We start from the raw sequence: 21,567 nt of genomic DNA, 5'->3' as shown, positions 1-21,567 counted from the left end.
CTGCTCTGTCAGGACTGGATAAGAGGGTGGAGGGTGGAGCCAAGATGGCAGAGTAACAGCACACACTTACTAGGGCTGTCCCTACCAGCCCAGCCAAATACCTGGAAAAAATGACCTTAAAAAAATTCTAGAGCTGCAGAACCCACAGAATGATAGAGTGAAGCAAATCTCCAGTTCAAGACAGTCTGGAAGGTCATCAGGAAGTGTTTTCCCCCACATAGAGGGAAGAGTACAGTCCAGTAGCCAGCACAGATGGGACCTGAGCAGGCCTTGGGGGGATTGAATCTTGGGCATCTGTGGTGGTTTCCAGACTTCATGATGTCAAAATTCCAAAGACAAATTGGAAGGTCAATGGAAAAACCTGTGGGACCTGTGCGAGAGAGTAGAGTGGTCAGGTCCCAGAGTGGTGGAGGGGGTGGTGCAGCCAGCAGAGGATGAGCATGAAGCAGCAGCAACAGGGGCAGGGGCATCAGCAGCAGCAGTAGTGACTGTTTCTGGTGATCGAGGCCCACAAATTGTGAGGGGATTAAGCAGTTGACAGTATACACCCCACTCCCACTGGTAGCAGAGAACTATCTTGACAAAGAGCTCAAAAGGCAAGTAACTAGTTGGGAAAATGAGTAAAAACTGGAAAAAGAATCAGACTATAGAATCTTACTTTGGTGACAAGGAAGACCAAAACATAAAAAGAGAAGACAACAAGGTCAAAACTCCTACATCCAAAGAGTCCAAGAAAAATATGAATTGGCCTCAAGCCCTGGAAGAACTCAAAAAAATTTTGAAAATCAAGTAAGAGAAGTAGAGCAAAAATTGGGAAAAGAAATGAGAGTGATGCAAGAAAATCATGAAAAATGAGTCAATTACTTGCTTAAGGAGACCAAAAATATGCACAAGAAAATAACACTTTAAAAAATAGATTAACCCAAATGACAAAAGAGATCCAAAAAGCCAACAAGGAGGAGAATGCCCTAAAAAGCAGAATGGGCCAGAAGGAAAAGGAGATTCAAAAACTCACTGAAGAAAATAATTTATTAAAGATTAGAATGGAGCAGTGGAAGCTAATGACTTTATGAGAAATCAAGATATCATAAAACAAAGTCAAAGGAATGACAAAATAGCAGATAATATGAAATATCTCATTGGAAAAACAACTGACCTGGAAAACAGATCCAAGAGAGATAATTTAAAAATTATTGGACTATCCGAAAGCCATGATCAAAAAAGAGCCTAGACATCATCTTTCATGAAATTCTCAAGGAAAACTGCCCTGATATTGTGGAACCAGAGGGTAAAATAGATATTGAAAGAATCCACTGGTCACCTCCTGAAAGAGATACCAAAAGGAAAACTCCTAGGAATATTGTAGCCAAATTCCAGAGCTCCCAGGTCAAGGAGAAAATATTGCAAGCAGCCAGAAAAGAACAATTCGACTACTGTAGAAATATAATTAGGATAACACAAGATCTAGCAGCTTCTACATTAAGGGATTGCAGGGTTTGGAATATGATATTCCAGAGGTCAAAGGAGGTAGGATTTAAACCAAGAATCGCCTACCCAGCTTCAGGGGGAAAAATTCAATGAAATATACGACTTTCAAGCATTCTTGCTGAAATGACCTGAATTGAATAGAAAATTTGACTTTCAAACACAAGAATCAGGAGAAGCATGAAAAGGTAAACAGGAAAGATAAATCATAAGGGACTTATTAAAGTTGATCTGTTTACATTCCTACATGGAAATATCATATTTGTAACTCTTGCAACTTTTCTCAGTATTTGGGTAGTTGGAGGGATTATATACATATTTACAGAGGGCACAAGGTAAGTTGAATAGGTAGGGATTATATATATATAATAAAATTAAGGGGTGAGAGAGGAACATATTGGGAGGAGAAAGGGAGAAATAGAATGGGGGAAATTATTTCATATAAAAGAGGCAAGAAAAAGCTTTTTCAATGGAGGGGAAGAGGGGGAAGGTAAGAGGGAAAGAGTGAACCTTACTGTCATTGCATTTGGCTTATGAAGGGAATAACATGCACACTCAATTTGTTATGAAAATCTATCTAACACTACAGGAAAGTAGGAGGGAAGGGGATAAGTAGGAGGTGGGGGAATAATAGAAGGGAGGGAAAATAGGAGGGGGTAATTGAAGTAAACACTTTTGAGGAGGGATAGGATCAAAAGAGAATAGAATAAAAGGGGGGACAGGATAGGATGGAGGAAAATATACTTAGACTTTCACAATATGACTGTTATGGAAGTGTTTTGCATGACTACATATGTATAACTTATATTGAATTGCTTGCTTTCTTGGTGGGGATGGGTGGGGAGGGAGGAAGGGAGAGAAGTTGGAATTCAAAGTTTTAAAAATGAGTGTTAAAAAATTGTTTTTACATGCAACTGAGAAATAAGATATAAAAGCAATGTGGGGTATAGAAATCTATCTTGCTCTACAAGAAAACAGAGAGGATAGGGATAAGAGAAGGGAGGGGTGTGATAGAAGTGGTAATCAGAATGCATGCTGTTTTGAGGTGGGTGGAGGGGAGAGATGGGGAGAAAATTTGGAACTCAAAATCTTGTGGAAGTGTCTGTTGAAAACTAAAAATAAATAAATATTTTTTAAAAAAAAAATTCTAGAAAACAACTGAATGAACTGTGATCCTCTTTTAAAAAATGAATAAGCAATGTGGGAGTGATCCCCCATTACACCAGAAATAAGTTGTCTAGGATTACAAAGGAAACCAGTTACATTGAATCAGTAATCAAAACCTGCTAGGGACTCCAGGTTCACAATCTATGTCTTCAATCATAGAATGTCAGAGCTGGAGGGGAGCCCTCTACTCTCATTACCTATGTGACCTTGGAAAATATATGAAGGATCATGGGATCCTCGATTTAGAGCTGGAGATGGCCTCAGAGACCATCTAAACCAACTCCCTCATTTTGCAGGTGGGAAGCTAAGGCTCAGAGACATTAGGTGGCATGCCAACATCACATGGCTAATAAGCATGAGAGGAAGGATTCGAACCCAGCATCCTCCAGTCCAAGGTCAGAGTACTGTCCACAATATCATATTTCCTTGGGCTTCAGTTTTCTTATCTATAAAAAAGAGAGGGTTGGACTAAGTGGCCTCTAGGCTTCCTTCTACCTTTAAATCTGTGAACTATGCAATGTGGACTTTAGCGATACTCCTGACATTTCCTCCTTTTTTAAGATTCACAAAACTAGCGCTCAGAAAGGAAAAAAGAGCAAGCAACAAATTGGCACAGTCAATAGAGTCAAGAAGACCTGAGTTCAAACCCTTCATCAGATACTTGCTGGCTGTGCGACACTGGACAAGTCACTTAATCTCTCCCAGCCTCAGCTCTCTCATCTGTAAAATGGGGATAATATCTACCTTAGAAGACTGTTGTTAGGGTAAATGAAATAACATATGAAGTGCTTTATAAAACTTAAACAGTGATGATGATGATGATTAATGATGACATGTTCAAGGTAACATAAATAGTAAATGGATGAAATTTTTAGTTCCCTTCTTTCCAGCTTTGTTCCTCCACCCAAGCATACCTTGATTGCTCCTTCCTACCCCCAAATCGAGCTTTCTCCTTTATACCCAAACCTGGTTTGGCAATGTTTACAAGTCATTTTTTAAAATGATAACAACCCTGTGTCTCCAGCTGATGCAAGAATTTACAATGTGAATATGAAAAAGACTTTTAGTTTTACCACATCAATTCCACCCCAACCCTACCTTTGAGGTCCTCTCAGGCAAGAACACACTGCCCTTCCTCTAAGAGGAATGTTATAGCCTGAAGAAAATCACAGTGGATATAAACAGCCCTTCTAGAAAGCGTAGTCATTGTTCTCTTCTTAAACTGTTTATTCTGAAACTGGGTTTCAGTGACTCAGGCACAAGATTGAAGCCAACAGAGATGCCCTCTCACTCCTCCATACTCAGCTTTATTCCTAGGATAGCCATTAACCCTGAAGTATTTGAAGTATAACATTAATCAGAGCTTTCAGGAACTTAGAAGAGTCTGATAGGACCCTCCAGAACCCTCTTCCACACAACTTTGTTCAGTGCAAAGAGTTGTGAACTTGATATCAAAAGACCCAGACTCAAGTCTTGATCCCTCTGCTTTCTCTTGATGTGAGTTTGGGAAAATCAGTACCATCTCTGGGCCTCCGGTCTCTGCCTTTACAAAATCAGGGAGCTGGATGACAGGGTCTCTAAGGTTCCTGTCAGCCTCCAAACCCACTGCCTTGTGGCCTGATGTGGGAGAATTGTCCTTGGCTGGGAGCCCTGTGGACTTGTGAGATAGGTAACGAAGATGCCTCCTTCTCACTGATTGCCAGTGCTGTCACACTGAAATCACCTTTCCTCTTCTCTGTAGAATAGGATGCAAGCTTTCTCTTCTCTTTTGCTCTGTTCCTTGCATGAGAAAAAGGCAATTTCGTGCATTTCTTTTTTCTACAAAAGATGGGTGCAGCACAGTGAGGAATCCACACAGAAAAGACAATGGGTGGTAACTCTATTCTAGGATGGTTAGAGAAACTGGAAGTTAAGGAATGCCAAGTGACCCGAATTCCCTGGTTTCCTTCCAGTCCCAACTAACATCCCACCTTCTACTGGAAGCCTTTTCTCATCCCACTCAATCCTAGTGTCTTCTCTCGGTTGGGTATTTCCAATTTATCCTCTATACATGTTGTTTGTATATAGTTGTCTCCATGTTGTCCCCATGTTAGACTACGAGTCCCTGGAGAACAGGAATTGCATCTGCCTTTCTCAGCATAAAGTGTTATACATAGTAGATGCTTAATAAATGTTTATTGACTGACTGATGCTGAGTGAGAAACTATTCTCTGCCTGCCCAGTTATTCTGCAACAGAGTGAAGATCCAAGTGAATAGACCATGAAAGAAATGGGGAAGCCAATGGGTTTCCTTTTGACATATGGAAAGGGACAATGTGTCTTAGAAAAAAGAGATTCCTCACCCCTGACCTCCTACTCGTGTGAGAGTCACTTTGCTTCTCTCTTGGTTTCAAGAGATTTGAACTGAAACAATTTAGAACTGAATGGAATCTTAGGGGTCAAGTTGAGGTCCCTCTTTTTTACCCAGAGAGCGTCATTGATTTTTCCAAGGACATACACATTTCTCACCAAATGTGGTGCTTCCTCCACAGCACCATACTGCCTTTGACCAGAATCCCAGGAAACTTTGAATCATCCAAGTTAAAGACATAGTTCTAAAGATATAAGAGACCAGAGGGATTCTAATTCACCTTCTTTTAACACTGGAGAAAACTGAAGCCTGTAGTGATGAAATGACATGTCCAAAACTCCATAGTAAAAGAGATTCAGAAAAAGATTAAGATGTAGGTGCCCTGATCCTATGGTCTTTTTTAGGCTACCTGTGTTATAACCCCATGAACAGCAGCAGTTGGGTATGGGGCTGAGAGCTGCTGCTCATGGTAATCTGGAGTTGCATGAACAATCTGACATAGGAACAATGGAATCTACAGTATGAAGCTTATGAAGCTTTGTCCCTACTTTTCTTTCTCTCCTCCCAATCCCCTCTACCACATGAGTCCTTCCCAAGACTTCAAGACTGTCTGGAGCTCAGAGTCACTTTATTCACCTTGGATCAGAGGCTTTGGGAAGTTTAGACTACTGTCCTCACTCCCTAGATCCTGGAGGATAAAGTACCTCCTTACTTGAGCTGAAAGGATCCCTTTCCAGGTCTTAGACCTCCTCCTTTCCTTCCTCTTCCTCCTGGAAACCTCGATGGTTTGGGGCCCTGGAACATTGTTTTTTCTATTTGACTTGTCATTTCTAATATGAGAAGCAGACTCAAGTTGATGTCTAGAGCATCAAATCAAGACCCTGTTAGGTTCAGTACAATAATCAGAAGCTTAAGGATCTGACCTTGAATCAATGAAGTAGGTGGAACTCTGTTTATAGTATGAGGCTCTGGGTTATAAACACTTAATGCTCAGTGCCTGGAACATAGCAGGTTCTTCATAAATGCTTCTTGACTCAACTTATTGACTGTGAACTAGAGAATCTCCCCCAAATCAATCAGTGGGAAAGGACTTCAGAGATTATAAGACAGAATTGCTATCAGCATGAATTCTTCTTAATGACTTCCAGCAACACAAAACTTGCTAGTTCCCAAAGCAATGTGTTCTATTTTGGGATGGTTTTTAAGTGTTAGGAGAAGTTTTCTCAACAATAAAGCTAAATATGCATCCCTACAACTTAGTCCCAATTCCCAGTTCCACACTCTTGGGACCAAAGAGCACCAATGTTATTTCTTTTCTGGATGCTCTCCCATCAGATATTTGAACACAATGGACAGATCCCCTTGAAGTCATATTTTCTCCAAGCTAACCATCCCTAGGTTGTTCAAATGCTCTTCATGTGGCATTATCTGCAGTCTCCTCACCATTTTGATCACCCTCCTCTTGTTTGTCAACATCTTTCTGAAAACATGCTCATAGAGCAGAAGACAACAGAAGAGATGTGGTTTGACCATGACAGAAAATAGGGGACTACTGCCTCCTTTGTCCTGGGCACTGGGACTTTCCTCTCTTAATTAAGCCTCAGAGAAAGGCAACAGAACAAAAGCCAGGGGAAGGACAAGCAGGAAGAACATACAAGCAACAGGAGTCAAGAGGTAGGGCTAGGCTCAGGATAATGTTGGGATGAAACACCGTGGATCAAGAAAGCCAAGGAAAACAACTGAATGACAGCTTACCCTATTCCATGCTGCTTTGGTTGAGTGTCCCTTCAGAGCCAGCACTGGCCATGCCAACTTCTATTTCTCAAGTGAAAAGTGCTGTCAAAACACTGGGTCTGTGCATCTTCTTGGGAGTCACAGGAGTGTGACAGAGGAGAAAGAGCCCAGGCCTGCGAATCAGAAGACCTCAGCTGGAGTCCCATCTCTGTGACTTACAGTCCTGTGGTCCTGGCCTTTCCAGAACTGAACTCAGATGCTTGCCTTATCTACCTTCCACAGTTGTTCTGACGATCAAATGCAGCAGTGTATGGAAAGCATTCTGTAAGCTTTAAAGTACTATGTGACTAGAATTAAGGGAGTGGAGAAAGGACTGGTCTGGTCTTAGACTTGGGAAAACATGCCCTGTCTTGCTTCAGACATACACTGGCTTGTGGAAACATTCAACCTCTGAGTGGAGCACCTAGGTGGACTTGTGGATAGTGCTAGGCCTACAGTCAGGAAGATCTGAGTTCAAGTCTTGCTCAGACACTTACTATCGGTGTGACTCTGGGCAAGTCATGTAACCTTTGTCTGCCTCAGTTTCTTCCACTATAAAATGAGAATAATAATAGCACCTCCCTCCCTGAGTTTTTGTGAAGTCTCAAATGAGAAAATATTGGTAAATCATAATCATTTGCACCCTCTTAGGTTGCCTGAAACTTGTACCCTATTGGCTAGTGATGGCTGCCTCTATCCTTGGTGATGCTGGTCACTTCTCTGCTAGCTGACTTTTACTGGCCCCTACTCCTGTTCTCCTTCCTCAAGCCCTCATGGATCAAATGAGGAATGCTGTCGACTTGCTCCAAAGAGATAGTCAGCCTGGAAAATGCAGGTCAAAAAACAAACAAAACAATTTTGAGTACAAAAAATCTCAAAGACTATTTTTTTTTTTTTGGTGGGAATGAGGGAAGCTTATCCTTGCAAAGCATGGTCTCTGGGACTTTAGCCAGTGAAGTCACTGCAGCTCTTGGACCTCAGTTTGGCCATCTGTGAAATGGTGTCAATAACAATGCTTTCCCAGGCTTTGATGATGAATGAGGCTACTTAAATTATTCAATAGTCCTGTGCAGAAGAGAAAGCATTTTATGAATGTTTCATTAGCATAATTCTTTTCTACTGAGAGCATAAAGAGAAGGGCTAGTGTGTAGCTACAGCAGGAGGAAGTTTGCTTTGGAAACAGGGACCTTTTCAAACCCTGGAAATCATCGTCAACAACATTATGAATAGTGATAATAATGGCTGGGAGTCAGTGTGGCTTACTGAGTAGAGAGTTATCTTCTGAGTCTTGAACAACTGGGTTCCAGTCCTTCCTCTGACTATACTGATTCTTCAACCCCAGGTAATTACTTAACCTTTCAGGGCCCCAAAAAAATTCTGAGACTCTGTGGGGAACAGACAGTGAGAACTCTTCACCAGGAACTCCATATACTAATAAAATCACAGGTCTAGTAAATATGTGTGTGTATGTATGTATTAACAATTATAATAATATTTATTATTATTATTATCATCAATCAACAAACATTTATTAAGTACCTACTGTACGTCAGGCAGAGATACAAAAAGAAGCAAGACAATCCCGGACCACAAGGAGCCTACAATCTATTGTACCATCATCATCATCACCACTACCATTATTACTAAATAACTAATGTTTAAATAGGACTTTAAGGTTTTAAGAGGATGTGTTATCTTTTTTGATATCTGTTGTGATCCTCACAACCCTGTAAAGTAGGTACATTATTAACCTCATTTTACTAATGAGAAAACTGAAGTTAGCTGTTTTGCCTGGGGCTACATGATTAATAAGTGTCTAAGGTAGGATTCGAACCTCAGGTGTTCCTGACCAGGGGTCTGTTGTTCTAAACACCACATCACCTTGCATGACATTTATGCAGCATTTTGCGTCCATTAGCTCATTTGAATCTTTTTATTGTCTCAACAGATAAAGGAAATGAGATTCTGAAAAGTTGTGAATAGCAAAAATCTCAAAAGCAAACAAACCAACAAAAAATGCTACCCAAACCTGGGTCTTCTAACTTCAATGTTTTCTCTACCTTTCCACTAGAGTTCACCACCTCTCAGCTCATGGTGCAGCCCTTCCTTTTTTGGAAAAAAATAAAATCGAGAAAAATGAGCACTGGCCCCATCTCTATGGAACTCAGGATTCTGTCCAAGCCTCGATGCTGCAGGATTGTAAGTGAAATTAAAAGACCCCTAGGCTAGATTCATCAATCAGCCAACCTTTATGAAGCATGTCTATGTCCCAGGTCTTGTGCTAGGGGCTAGGGATACAGATACAAAGTATGAAACAATGGATGTCTGAACAGATAGGTTCTAGTATTGATAATGCCAGGCCTTACTGACAAGCTGAATCCTCTCTTTGAATCTCAGTTTCTTCCTCTTCAAAATCAGGATAATACCCACTGGCTCCCTGACTCCTTCCCAGGACTGTTGGGAGGACACCATGAACCAATAAGTATGAAAACACTTTTTGAGCTATGAAGAACTCTACTAACGGGGTAGAAATATGGCTATTGTGATTGGAGACATCTTATAGACTCATCTTCCTGAGTTCAAATCCAGCCTCAGACACTTAAAATCTATGTGACCCTGGGCAAGTGACTTAACCCTGTTTGCCTCAGTTTCCTCATCTATAAAATGAGCTGGAGAAAGAAATGGCAAATCACACCAGTCAACTCCATATGGACTCATGAAGAGTCAAACATGACTGAATAACAAGAAGAATCCACTCTGATCTTCTCCAAGGTCTCATTTTGTAGATCCCTGTGAAGTGGGAAAGGGTCAGCCCCACCCTCTCTCTAAGTATGAATTACCACAATGTAGTGGACAGGAGGAAGGCCAGGTACCCAAGGGACAGAAAAGGGCCTCTTTCTAAGGACTTGTCCATTTCAGACTATTAGGATATACCCCCCTCAAATAGACCTGGGGGACTAGGATGTACAACTTCTCCAAGCTCCTTCTAGTCTTCATGGCATTTGATGTAGCATAAAAAACCCCAAATTTATGGTCAAATTCCACTCCTGGGCACATACACAAGACAGAAACAAAAGGTTCAATTTATACAAAAAATATTCATAGCACTGTTCTTTGTGGTTTCAAAAACTGGAAGCAAAGTGGATGCCCATCAGTTGAGAAATGGTTGGTAAAGTAATGGCATATGAACACAAAGTATTATTATTATTTTACAGTAAGAAATGATGAAAATGAAGAATTCAGAGAATTCTAGGAAGGTTTTTTTATGAACTGAGGCAGAGAAAGAAGATAAGAAAAATCAAGAGAATAAACTATAAATCTGCAACAATGTAAATTTTAAAAAATCTCTAAAAGGAGGCTGAATTCTGATTAATGAACTGATGGACCAATGGCCCAAAGAAGATATGGAAAAGAAATATGAAGATATGACTCCTCCTTCACAGCACAGAGGAGGGTAATTAGTAAGGAGGGATGTTATAGACAATGTCCAGCAAAACTTCACTGTCAGGGTTTTTTTTTTTTTAATATCAATTGGTTTTTTGGTATAGTTGTTACAAGGAAAGATTCAGGCTAAAGAGGAATGGGCAGTGCTGGAAACTGACTATTACCAAAGGCCTCAATGAAATGCATTAAAAAGTCAAAGTCAGAAGACAAGTTTGAATCTTAACTCTGTCACTGAGTTATGGGACCTGGAACACATGATCTGATATATCTTTCTATGTCTTTCTCGCTTCCTCTCTGTCTTTCCCTCTCTGTCTTTTCTCTTTGTGTCTCTGTGTCTCTATATGTCTCATTCTCAGTCTCTCTCTCTCTTTCTCTCTCTCTCTCTCTCTCTCTCTCTCTCTCTCTTTCTCTTTTTCTCCTTCCTTCCCTCCTTCCATCTATAAAATTGGATTACACATGATCACTAAGGTTTTTGCCAACTTTAAAATGTTCTGCTCCTGGGGGAATGGTCATGTGAAAAGGAGGAACAGCAGATGGACTATTGCATTGACAGCTACAGAATATGAAAAGTCCAAAAGAAAGGCTTCCATTGCATTGGGTAGACCCTATAGGGAAGGCTATGGACAGAATTCAATACTTTAATACTGGGCCATCTCCAATTGTCCTGAGGAATATCTGACCACTGGACCCAGATGGCTCTGGAGGAGAAAGTGAGGCTGGTAACCTTGCACAGCTCTCCCTCACTCAAATCAAAGTCAACTGCAAGTCATGTCATCATCTTGATGTCATGGTCCTTTTCGAGAAAGAAGGACAAACACAACTTGCCTAATAAAACTGTTAGTAATATATTTACATTTATATGCTTTCAGAGTTAGAGAGAACCTCAAAAGGCATTTAGTCCCATCAGAAGAGGAATACATCCCTGAAAAAGTGATCATCTAGCTTCTCAATGAAGACCTTCAACAGTGAGGATCTCACTACTTGAGACAACCCAATTAACTTTTGGACAGCTTTAGTTGTTCATTATTGTTGGTACTGAGTCATTTCAGTTGTGTCCAATTCTTCGTGATCCCATTTGGGCTTTTCTTGGCAAAGATGCAGGAGTGGTTTGCCATTTCCTTCTCCAGCTCATTTTACAGATGAGGAAACTGAGGCAAACTGTGACTTGCCCTAGGTCACACAGTTAGTAAGTGTCCAAGGTCAGATTTGAACTCAGGTCTTCCTGATTCCAAGCCCAGCACTCTGTCCACTGGGACACCTAGCTGTCCTTTAGTTGTTAGGAAGTTATCTTTTTTAATTGATGTGAAATATTTATACTTGTAGTTTTTATCATTGATGCATTAATAATACATAGCTAGGATTTACATAGCACTTTAAGGTATTCAAACTACTCTACAAATGTTATCTCATTTGATGCTTACAACATCCCGGAAGGTAGATAAAATTATTATCCCCAACTTACAGATGAGCAAACTGAGGATGACAGAGATTAATTGAGTCTAACGCTAAATGCCCAGAATCATACAGTGTGATAATAATAATGGTATCTAGCATTTATATAAGGCTTTAAGTTTGCATTTAACTAATTTTTTTTATTTATACCTCTGAAATCAAGAAAAACAAACTTAAGTCCTCTCTCCCAGATCTAGGCAGATGCTTGAGAGTAAGCTGAAACACATGTCTATGTCATCTCAGTGACTTACTTGTTCAATGTGCCAAAATTTCTCCTGAGAATCTCTTCATCTGGACCTTGGTACGTTATTCCATGCAAACATGGCATTCTTTTTGTGGGGGAGGGGAGAGGAAATTTTATCTTTATTTCAAAATAATTAGTTTCCTTGGCAGTTCAATGTAGCTTTTTTAGCTTTTTTATATTAATTTTACTTGTTTTCAATGTTCTACAATCACTACCATATAACTTAGATTATTTTTCCCCTTGCTCCCCCCTACCTCTCTCCCTCCCTCCCCGAGACAGCATACAATTTTATATAGATTCTGTACATATATTCCTATTAAATACATGTTCACTATAGTCATCTTGTGTAGAAAAATTAAAGTGAATGGGAGAAGTCATATAGCAAACCAAAACACAGTACAAAAGAAAATGATCTGCTACATTCTGTGATTGAATTCCAAAGTTCTTTCTCTGGGTATGGAAGACATTTTATGGCATACTTTTTTAGAGTCACTCGCTAACAAAAGTAGCAACTCAGAATTAATTAAAGGACAAAAACAATTGTTGACATTTTTGTATCACTTTAAGATTACAGAGTATTTGATATTTTTTGATCTCATCTGCTTCTCAGCACAACTCCATGAGGTACATAGTGCAAGAATTTTGATGTCCATTTTTTAGATGAGCAAACTGAGGCTGCCCAACAACACTTGCCTTTCCAGAGAGGCTAGTTTTCAAATTAAATTATGAAGAAATGCATTCCTCAAAACAGCTCTCTTGGTATTTGAGGATTATTAGACTCATTTTACAGAAGAGAAAACTAAGGCTCTGAGAGGAAAGAGGCATAAATATGGTTACACAGCAAGCCAGTAGCAGAGCTAAGATTATAACCCTGGTCTCCTAACTCCAAGTCTAGGACTCTTTCTGCCTCACCACTGTAGTAATGTGCTACCAAAAGAAAGAAAGAAAAAAGAAATCTCCAAATCCCTGGAGTAGCTGAGAGGAAGGAAATCATGAGAGAGGAAGGCAGCTGAGTAAAGTTATTTTCACTTTTTTCCCAACAAAATGATCCTATTTTCTGGTTTGAGAACATACTTAGTATAATTTCTCACCATTTTCTCTATAAGAATGCATAAAATGCCAATTTTCCCCCCAAAGATGACTGTGATAAAGGACTAGGTAGGTCACACAGAACAGTGAATTGGGCAGCAGTTTTCTCATTTTATGAGCATGTGGAACACCTCCTGAATCAGCTAGCAATCAAAGCTGGGCATATTCCTACACCCAAGAGCCTCACAAAGAAGGATTGGCATTCCTCCCTTGGGGAAGTTGGTATACCTAAGGCCTGTTTGGCCCTAAACACCAGAGGGCTACCGTGTGAACGTAGTATTCAGCACCTCTAATATTGGTGGGGGTATAAGGAAAGCTTGGTAGAAAGGTATCTCCATGCCCACCCCATTCTGACTGGAAGACAGATATGACCTGTCAGAGCTCCAAATTAGAGAGCCATGGCTTAATCTCAAGGAGAAATTAAGATGCTCTGACTTAAGGCCTTGGGTTTCTGTCAAATGGTGGCAAATTTGGTCATTCAAACAAGCAAATGGTTTTTAGAGCAGTACCAGATGTTGACTGGATACGAAAAAACAAAAACAGGAGAGTTCCTACTCAAAAAGAGTTTATTTTCTATTATAGTAAATGACACATTCATATGTAAGGAAATACCAGATATGTGTGTATGCATATATATGTACACATATGTGTGTATATGAATGCAAAGTAATTTCAGGAGGGGGTAGCTAGTGCCAAGGGGTGGAGGAAGGTGTCAGTCAGTCAACAAGCATTTATAAGTGCTTAGCAGCTATCAGGCATTGAGTAGGTGGGCGTGCATGCGCGGGCACACACACAATTCATTCCCTCAAGGAACTCACATTTTAATAGCAAAGACAACACAACATGTAAATTATTGTGTCCATTCAAGATAGATAACAGAAAAGAAGTTATATTTCAGAGGGAAAGGTACTAGCAATTGTGGGGGTGATGAAAAGCCTGAACATTCTCATAGAAAGATAGCACTTGAGTGAGCTAATAAGCAAGTTAAGGATTCTACGAGGAAGAAGGAAGGAGAACATTCCTAGCTTGAAGGGATAAAATGTCAAGTTCAGTTGTTTCAGTCATTTCTGACTCTTTGTGACCCCATTGGGCTTTTTTTGGTAAAGATATTGGAGTGGTTTGCCATTTCCTTTTCCAGCTCATTTTATAGATGAGGAAACTGAGGCAAACAGGGTTAAGTGACTTGCCCAGGATCACACAGGTAGTAAGTGCCAGATTTGAACTCACAAAGATGATTCTTCCTGTTTCCAATCCCAGGGCTCTATCCCACTGCACCACCTAGCTACCTCAGAATGTCAAGTATGAGTAACAGCAAATGCAGTTTGACTAGAACAAAGAATACATGAAGGGCAGCGATATATAATAATCCTGTAAGATGGTTGTGAAGGTTGTGAAGGGCTTTAAGTGCCAAATAAAAGTTTATATTTGATCTTAGTAGTACTAGGGAGTCACTTGAATTTAGTGAGCAGGGAAATGACTTGGTCAGTCCAGCCATTTTGGAATATCACTTTGGCAACTGAGTGAAGGATGAATTGTAGAAGAGAAAGATTCAAAGCAGGGAGACCAATCAGGAGACTTTTGAAGTACTCCAGGTAGGAAGTGATGAGAGTCTGATGGTCCACATATGGGTGTACAGAATAAAACAGATACAAGAGATTGTAGAAGGAGGTAGAATTGACAAGATTTGGCTACTAACTGGCAATTGAGATGGGAGAGAATGATGAGTCAGGGATGAATCCAAGGCTGAAAACCCAGTTGACTCCATATTCATTGGTTCTTTCTACTATACTACAGCTTATCATATATTATTTAGCATTATAGCTATTCATGTGTGTGTTATCCCCTTATTAGAGAGTGTGCTCTTCAGGAGAACCCTAGAAAGAAATAAGGAAGTTTGGAAGATCATTGGATTTGGGGTAAAGATAATGTTTTGTTTTGGAAATACAGAGTTTGAGATGCCTAGGTGGCATCTACTGAGAAATGTCTAATAGAAAATTGGGCCGGGTTCAGGAGAAAGACTATGGCTGGATAAATCAACCTGCACAGAGATAACTGAGCCCATGCTCAGCGATCTTATGACAACACAAAGAGAGAGAAAGACATTATAAGGTGAGAATAGAAGTCCCCAAACCAAACACGTGAGGGTCCACCCACAGTTAGTGAGGAGGACAAAGAACTCCTCAGGATCAGAATTCAGTATGTGACCCCCAAACCCAAATCCTTCTTATTCTTAAATATGGCATCTCCCTGACTCAACACAGGCCTGCTTTTAGTCATTCGAATGCATGAGAAATCCAAAGCAGATTCACTTTCGTTGTGCATAGAGTTGGCCTTGACATTCCTCTAGAAAGTCAAAACAGTGTTTTCTTATTATCTACCACATTATTTGCAAATCCAAACAAAGCATGAAAGGTAGCAATCTAATGCCAATGGCTTTTCCATTCTTGTATTATATTTTGGTCCTCTATATGCTTTGTCAAGCTTGACTTTGCACTGGGCCTTCAGTCATCTTGCTCTCTGTAGTCAGAATGACTGTTCTTTCTCATTCCTCCACCCAACCCCACCTTTAAGCCCAGTTACAGGCCTGTTTACTACCTACTAGATAGAAGTCTTTCCTCCCTTACCCCCAAGGCAATAATACTTCTTCCCACTCTGATTTCACAGGAGGAGAGATGGTACAGTGTCTGGAGCACTAGACTTGGAGTAGGGAAGACCTGAGTTCAGATCGTACTTCAAATACTTACTAGGTGAAACCCTGGGTAAGTCACTTAACTTTGGTCTGCTTCAGTTTTCTCATCTGTAGAACAGTGATTGTAATAGCACCCACCTCCCTGTGATATTGTAGGAAGAAGGCTGAAACAATTGTAAAGCAATTTGTATACCTTAAAGTGCTATGTAAAGGTTAGTTATTATCAGCACCTTGCCTGAATCTCTCTAATATACATAAAGGATTTAAGCTAGAAGGTATCTTACCAGTAAATAAAGAATACTCATTTTAAAGGAAAAAAGATTGAGGTCCACAGAAGTTCAGTTACATGCCCCAGAGCACTCAGGAAATAAACAGTAGAGTCCTTACTCAAACTCAGGACCCCCTGACCCCAAATCCATGTGTTCTTTACATATGCCATTATATTGTTTTGTATTATGTGTATGGGTCACCCCCCACTAGAAAGTGAGCTTGTTAATAATGTAACTGGTGCTTCTGTGTCACCTTTTTCATCTCTGTAGGGATTCTAGGATCTAGGAAGTCTTCCACAGAGGGTGACAGATGGACCAGCATCTGTGAGACACCACTGGGAGAGAAATTCTCCCAAATTTTTCTAGGACAAAGAGGTTGTAGAAGCTGGGCTACCCTGAATCCTTGCCTCTTTGGGGGCCAGGAGTCACCGCACAAAGTGAGAGGGGAATGTGATCTATACACTGTAGCATCCATAATTCTCTGATTCGCTTCCTTCTTTAATACTTGAAATTCAGACTTCCAAGGTAGGAACTACCAGATGTGGGACTGATGCTGCAGCAGCTGCTGCTACTTCCAGAAATGTGAGCATCTAGAACCCTGAGAGTAGAAGAGGCCCTGGGGAGACATTGGGAGAGGTCCTGATCCTAGAACAGAAACAGAGGCTGGGAACCAAGAAGAGAAAACAAAGTTATTGAGGTTGCCAGCTTCTGGGAATCTCATTAGGCTGATGAACAGGAAAGTTGATTTTCTTCCTCATCATCATCCCTATATTTCCTTGTTTCAGGTTCTGAGATAAGGCACGGACTCCTTTCCCTAACTGCTTCCTTAGAAGTTGTGGGTGTATTTGATTGAGGGCCCCCTATACTCAAATATCTGAGGTTTAGGAACAGGCTGGGGGCCAATGTTCCCATAGAGGAATATATTGGATATTTCATTTTTACTTTAGTCTATGTGCTATAAATTATGTAACTATAACATGTTGAGTCTCTAAACCCTGTGGATGATTGCTACGAACTAGGAAACATGAGGGACAGGATCCCAGATGAGAAGAAGGTTCATGAGCTGGGAAGAGAGAGAGTTGATTTTATATTTTAATATTTTGAGCAATATCCTACTTCATTCCCTAGGCTAACTTCAATCATGTCCTTCAAGGGTCAGTCCAAATTCCTCAGTGTTACCCCTGACTTGTGGGCTTGGTAAGGCGGAAATAGTCTACACATTTTCAGGCTGAGAATCCTGTGGTGACTAACAGGTATAGAGCAGTCTCTTGAGAAGGCCATCCCATGAATTTGCCAGAGAGATTGATGAGGTCACTTGATAGATGAGTAAGTAGTAAGTGCCATCCGCTAGCCAATTTAGATATTGCATTTCATCAATAACTCTCTAGAACAGAAACAAGGTACCTTTCTGTAGGTTTGAAGAAGGCAATACAACCCAAGGACCCCACGTGGGGAAGGACAGTGTCACACATGTCACAATGGCTAGAGTTTTCATGTTTATAGTGCTTCAAGATTTACTCAACTGTTTCCCCAAAACAACCCTATGAAGGAGATAGGACAACTGTAATTAGTTCTATTATACAGATAAGAAAAATGAGGCTCCAAGAGAATTCAGTAATTTGCCCAGTATCTCATATCTAGCATCAGAGCTAACAAAAAACTTCCTGCCTTCTTACAGGTCCAAGGGCCATTTCATTATGTCTGGACATCACACTTCTTGAAAGAACATTACAATGCTTTCCTTGTACTTGTTCTGCCCATAGGAGGTATTTAACATTTGTTCAATTGAATCATCTTGGAGAGGCATCCAAGGACAGTTACCTAGCTGAATGTAAAAAAATGTTACCTTAGACCCAATCCTTATTGCTGAAATAGCTCCTCAATCAAAAAAATAAAAATAAAAAACAAACAGAGCCCTCCCCCACCCCTTTGTGGTTACAAGATCTGTAAGGATGATAGTTTAATTTAAGAAAGAAATACAATAATAATCACCACCTGTTCTGTCGATGAGAGAACCATCTGGCGTGTTCTGAAGAACCATAAATGCCAAGATGAATCCATGAGGAGATTGCTTTGTGTGCCCAAGGGGCCATGTTTCCATAGAATTCCTTAGAAATCACTTATTCCCCACCAAACTCAGGACCAGAGGATTCAGAGTTTTGCTACAATGGACACAGAATGTTTGGGCTGGAAGGGATCTTGGATCTTAAAACGGAAAAATTCCAGAATGGAAAGAGGACTTAGACATCACCTAGTCTAACTTCCTTAATTTACAAAGGAGGAAACTGAGGCCCAGAGAGAGGAATAGGATGTGGTTAAGATCACATCATGAGTACATGGAAGAGATAAGGAGTGAATTCTAATTCTCTATGGTCATGCCAGCAAGAAGTGGCTTCTCCCTTCTTAATCTATTGTATTAAAGCAGCTAGGCGATGTAGGAAATAGAACGTTGGGTCTGAAGTAAGGAAGACCAGAGTTCAAATCCAATTCAGGCACTTATTAGCTGTGTGACTATGGACAAGTCATTTAACCTCTATCTATTTCAGCTTCTTCATTTGGAAAGTGAGAATAATATTGGTTTGGGGCAGCTAGATGGCAGAGTAGATAGAGTACAGGGACTGGAGTGAGGAAGACTCATCTCCATGCGTTCCAATCTAGCCTCAGGTGATTACTAGCTGTATGACCCTAGGTAAGTCACTTAACCTTCTTTGCCTTAGTTTCTTCTTCTACAAAGTGGGCTAGAGGAGGAAGAAATGGCAAACTACTCCAGCATTTCAGCCAAGAAAACCCCAAATGGGGTTTTGAACAGCAATCACCTTCCAGGGTTATTGTGAGGATCAAATGAGATAATATTTGTAAAATGCTTAGCTCAGTACCTGGCACACAGTCAGTGCTTAATAAATGATCATTCCCTTCCCTAGTACCTTGTTGCCTTTTATAGCTCTTGTCACAGTTTGCCTTCTCTTACCATTGTGTGTCTGCATCTTCTCTTGTCCACCATAACATTAATTCCTTCAAGGCACAGACTATACATTAGTATAAGTAGCCTAAGAAGAGGCAGCCACCTATGTTAGCATAGAAGTTATATAGAAGACAGGATACTAGGGTGTAAATCATATCTGGGGCAGTCACGGGGAAGTCACATAACCTCTCTGAAACTCTGTTCTTGTTTGGTTGTTTTTCAGTCATGTATAACTCTTCATGATCCCATTTGGGGTTTTCTTGGCAAAGATACTGAAGTGGTTTGCCATTTCCTTCCCCAGATCATTTTACAGATGAGGAAACTGAGGCAAATAGGGTTAAGTGACTTGCTCAGGGTCACATAGCTGGGAAATGTCTGAGGCTAGATTTGAACTCAGGAAGATGAAACTTCCTGACTCCAGGCCCATTACTCTCTCCATTGCACCATTTACCTGCCTCAGTTTCTCTGTCTGCAAATTGGAGTTGCCAATTTGCATTGATAGAGATTTCCACATTGGAAGTTATCTATCCTATTGAAATCACAGGTATTAATCAACTCCTTCTTCCCTCCCTACAAATAACAGGGATAGTAATCCTCACAGTCCTTTATTCACAGGACCATTGGGAAGAAGGCTTTTTGTAAACTTTAAAGTACTTAGAAATGTATGTTAATTTCCAGGAAACCATCTCTGACCACCCTGGCCCATGGGGACCTTTCCCTTCTCTGAACTCCTTATAGTACTTACAATACACTTAGTTTTTTACTTTTTCTAGTGTGTGAATATTTCAACTCTGCACTCTTGGAAGTTCAGGGGCTGTTACCTTATTTCTCTTTTATCCTTTCCCTCAGTCCCAAACTCCCAACAGAAGCTCAATAAGCATTTTTGATTGACAGGCTCAGATGGCTAAAGCCTAGCATGGAAAGTGCTTTGTACTGGAAGTTAGAAAATCTGGATGAGATTCTTGTCCCTGTATGACCTTAACCAAGTCATTTCCCCTGGGCTTCAGACTAATCTGTAAAATGAAGAGATTGTGCTAAATGACCTCTATGACCTGTTCCATCTCTGACTTTCATGTTCTAAGGTCCCTCATCAGTATCTATTTTCTATTTATTCTGTCTGACGCATTTGTTTTTATTTTTAAATAGAATTTTATTGTCATCTTTTGCTTTAACACCACCCCTATTTCTCCAAGTATCCCTCCCAGAGAGCTGACACATAAAAAATAAAAAGAAGAGGAATAGGGAGTTTCAACAAAAGTTATCAACATATTGCAAAAGATGGAAGCAAAGACAGGTGACAGAGAATAAATATAAGTATGGCATAGTATTATAAAAGTAGTATCAGAAATGCTAAAGCTCAAAATGAACTGAGGCCAGTGAGGCAAGTTAAGAATGTAAGGACAAAAGGAGGAGGGTAATGGGCAAAGAATGTTGTGGCTGTATTGGGAGAGGGGGAAAAAGAATTGAAGAAGAGAGAAAATACTTTTTGGGGGTGGAGAGGGCAATGATAACTGGAAGCAGAAAGAAGGTAGAGATCCTTAATTAATATTTTATTTCTGTTTTTTTTTTCTGCGAAAGAGAACGGCCTTTGTAATGGAAAAGAAAACATAGATGACTGAAAACAGTTGATACCCAAGATAAGTGAGGAGACTTAGGGCACCTATCCACCTTTGATGTATTAGAGTCACCTGGCCCATATGAACTACCTCCACAGAATCTAAAAGACTTGGAATCTATAACTGCCATGGATATTTGAAAGATCATAGAAAATGGCACAATAATATTCAAGGACAGATGTCCTGTTTTTCACGAAAAGGAAAGAGAACAGAGTCTACAAGCTACAGTTCAGTGATCTTTGATTCCTGGAAAAATTCAGGAATGAATCATTAAAATGATGATTGATGAACATCTGGAGAAGAAAACAATAATTCCACAGAGTCAATCTGACTTCTTCAAGAATAAGTCATTCCCATCAGCTGGGGAATAAGTGTGCCATATGATTGTGGTGTAAGAAACGACGAACAGGATAGTTTCAAAATAACCAAGGAAGACTTGTATGAATTGATGCAAAATGAAGTTAGCAGAACCATGAGAACATTGTACACAGTAACAGCAACATTGTAGCAATGATTAACTGTGAAAGACTTAGTTAGCTACTCTGATCAAGACAATGCTCTGAGACAATTTCAAAGGACCCATGATGAAAAATGTAATCCACTCCAAGGAGAGAACTGATGGATTATAAATGTAGATTGAAGCAAACTTTTTTAATTTTCTTTATTTTTCTTGGATTTTTTGTGAGTATGAATGTGTGTGTGTTTGCAACATGACTAATGTGGAAATATGTTTTGCAGGACTTCATATGTATAATCAATTATCTTACTGCTTGCCTTCTCAAAGCATAGGGGAGGGACAGGAGAGAGGAAAAGAATTTGAAACCCAATTTTTTAAAAATGAATGCTAAAATCTTTTAAAATGTAATTGGGAAATATTTAATGAAATAGATAAAATATGTTTTAAAAAGAACAAGTCATGCCAGATTAGTCTCATTTCCATTTTTTGACAGGATTACTAAACTAGGATAAAAGGGGAATGCTGTACATACAGTTTTCCTGCATCTTAGCTAAGCTTTTCATCAAGAAA

The 21,567-nt window shown here is 40.0% G+C and overlaps 2 long non-coding RNA genes across 2 annotated transcripts in view; both read left to right on the top strand.

Annotated features, from left to right (window-relative positions):
- Positions 1-10,838, top strand: part of LOC140511122 (uncharacterized) — a 37,070-nt gene extending 26,232 nt beyond the window's left edge. Inside the window, exon 3 of the long non-coding RNA XR_011969438.1 lies at positions 8,847-10,838. This is a non-coding gene — a long non-coding RNA (uncharacterized lncRNA). The remainder of the gene's footprint in view (positions 1-8,846) is intronic.
- A 1,025-nt stretch (positions 10,839-11,863) lies between these two features.
- Positions 11,864-21,355, top strand: LOC140511117 (uncharacterized). Its single transcript, XR_011969437.1, has 4 exons — positions 11,864-11,972; positions 15,669-15,763; positions 17,641-17,728; positions 20,503-21,355. It is a non-coding gene; the product is annotated as an uncharacterized lncRNA (long non-coding RNA).
- Positions 21,356-21,567: the final 212 nt, after the last annotated feature.

This window comes from Notamacropus eugenii, chromosome 6, assembly GCF_028372415.1.
Source record: "Notamacropus eugenii isolate mMacEug1 chromosome 6, mMacEug1.pri_v2, whole genome shotgun sequence".
NCBI classification, from domain to species: domain Eukaryota; kingdom Metazoa; phylum Chordata; class Mammalia; order Diprotodontia; family Macropodidae; genus Notamacropus; species Notamacropus eugenii.
This window is presented reverse-complemented; position numbering and strand designations above follow the sequence as displayed.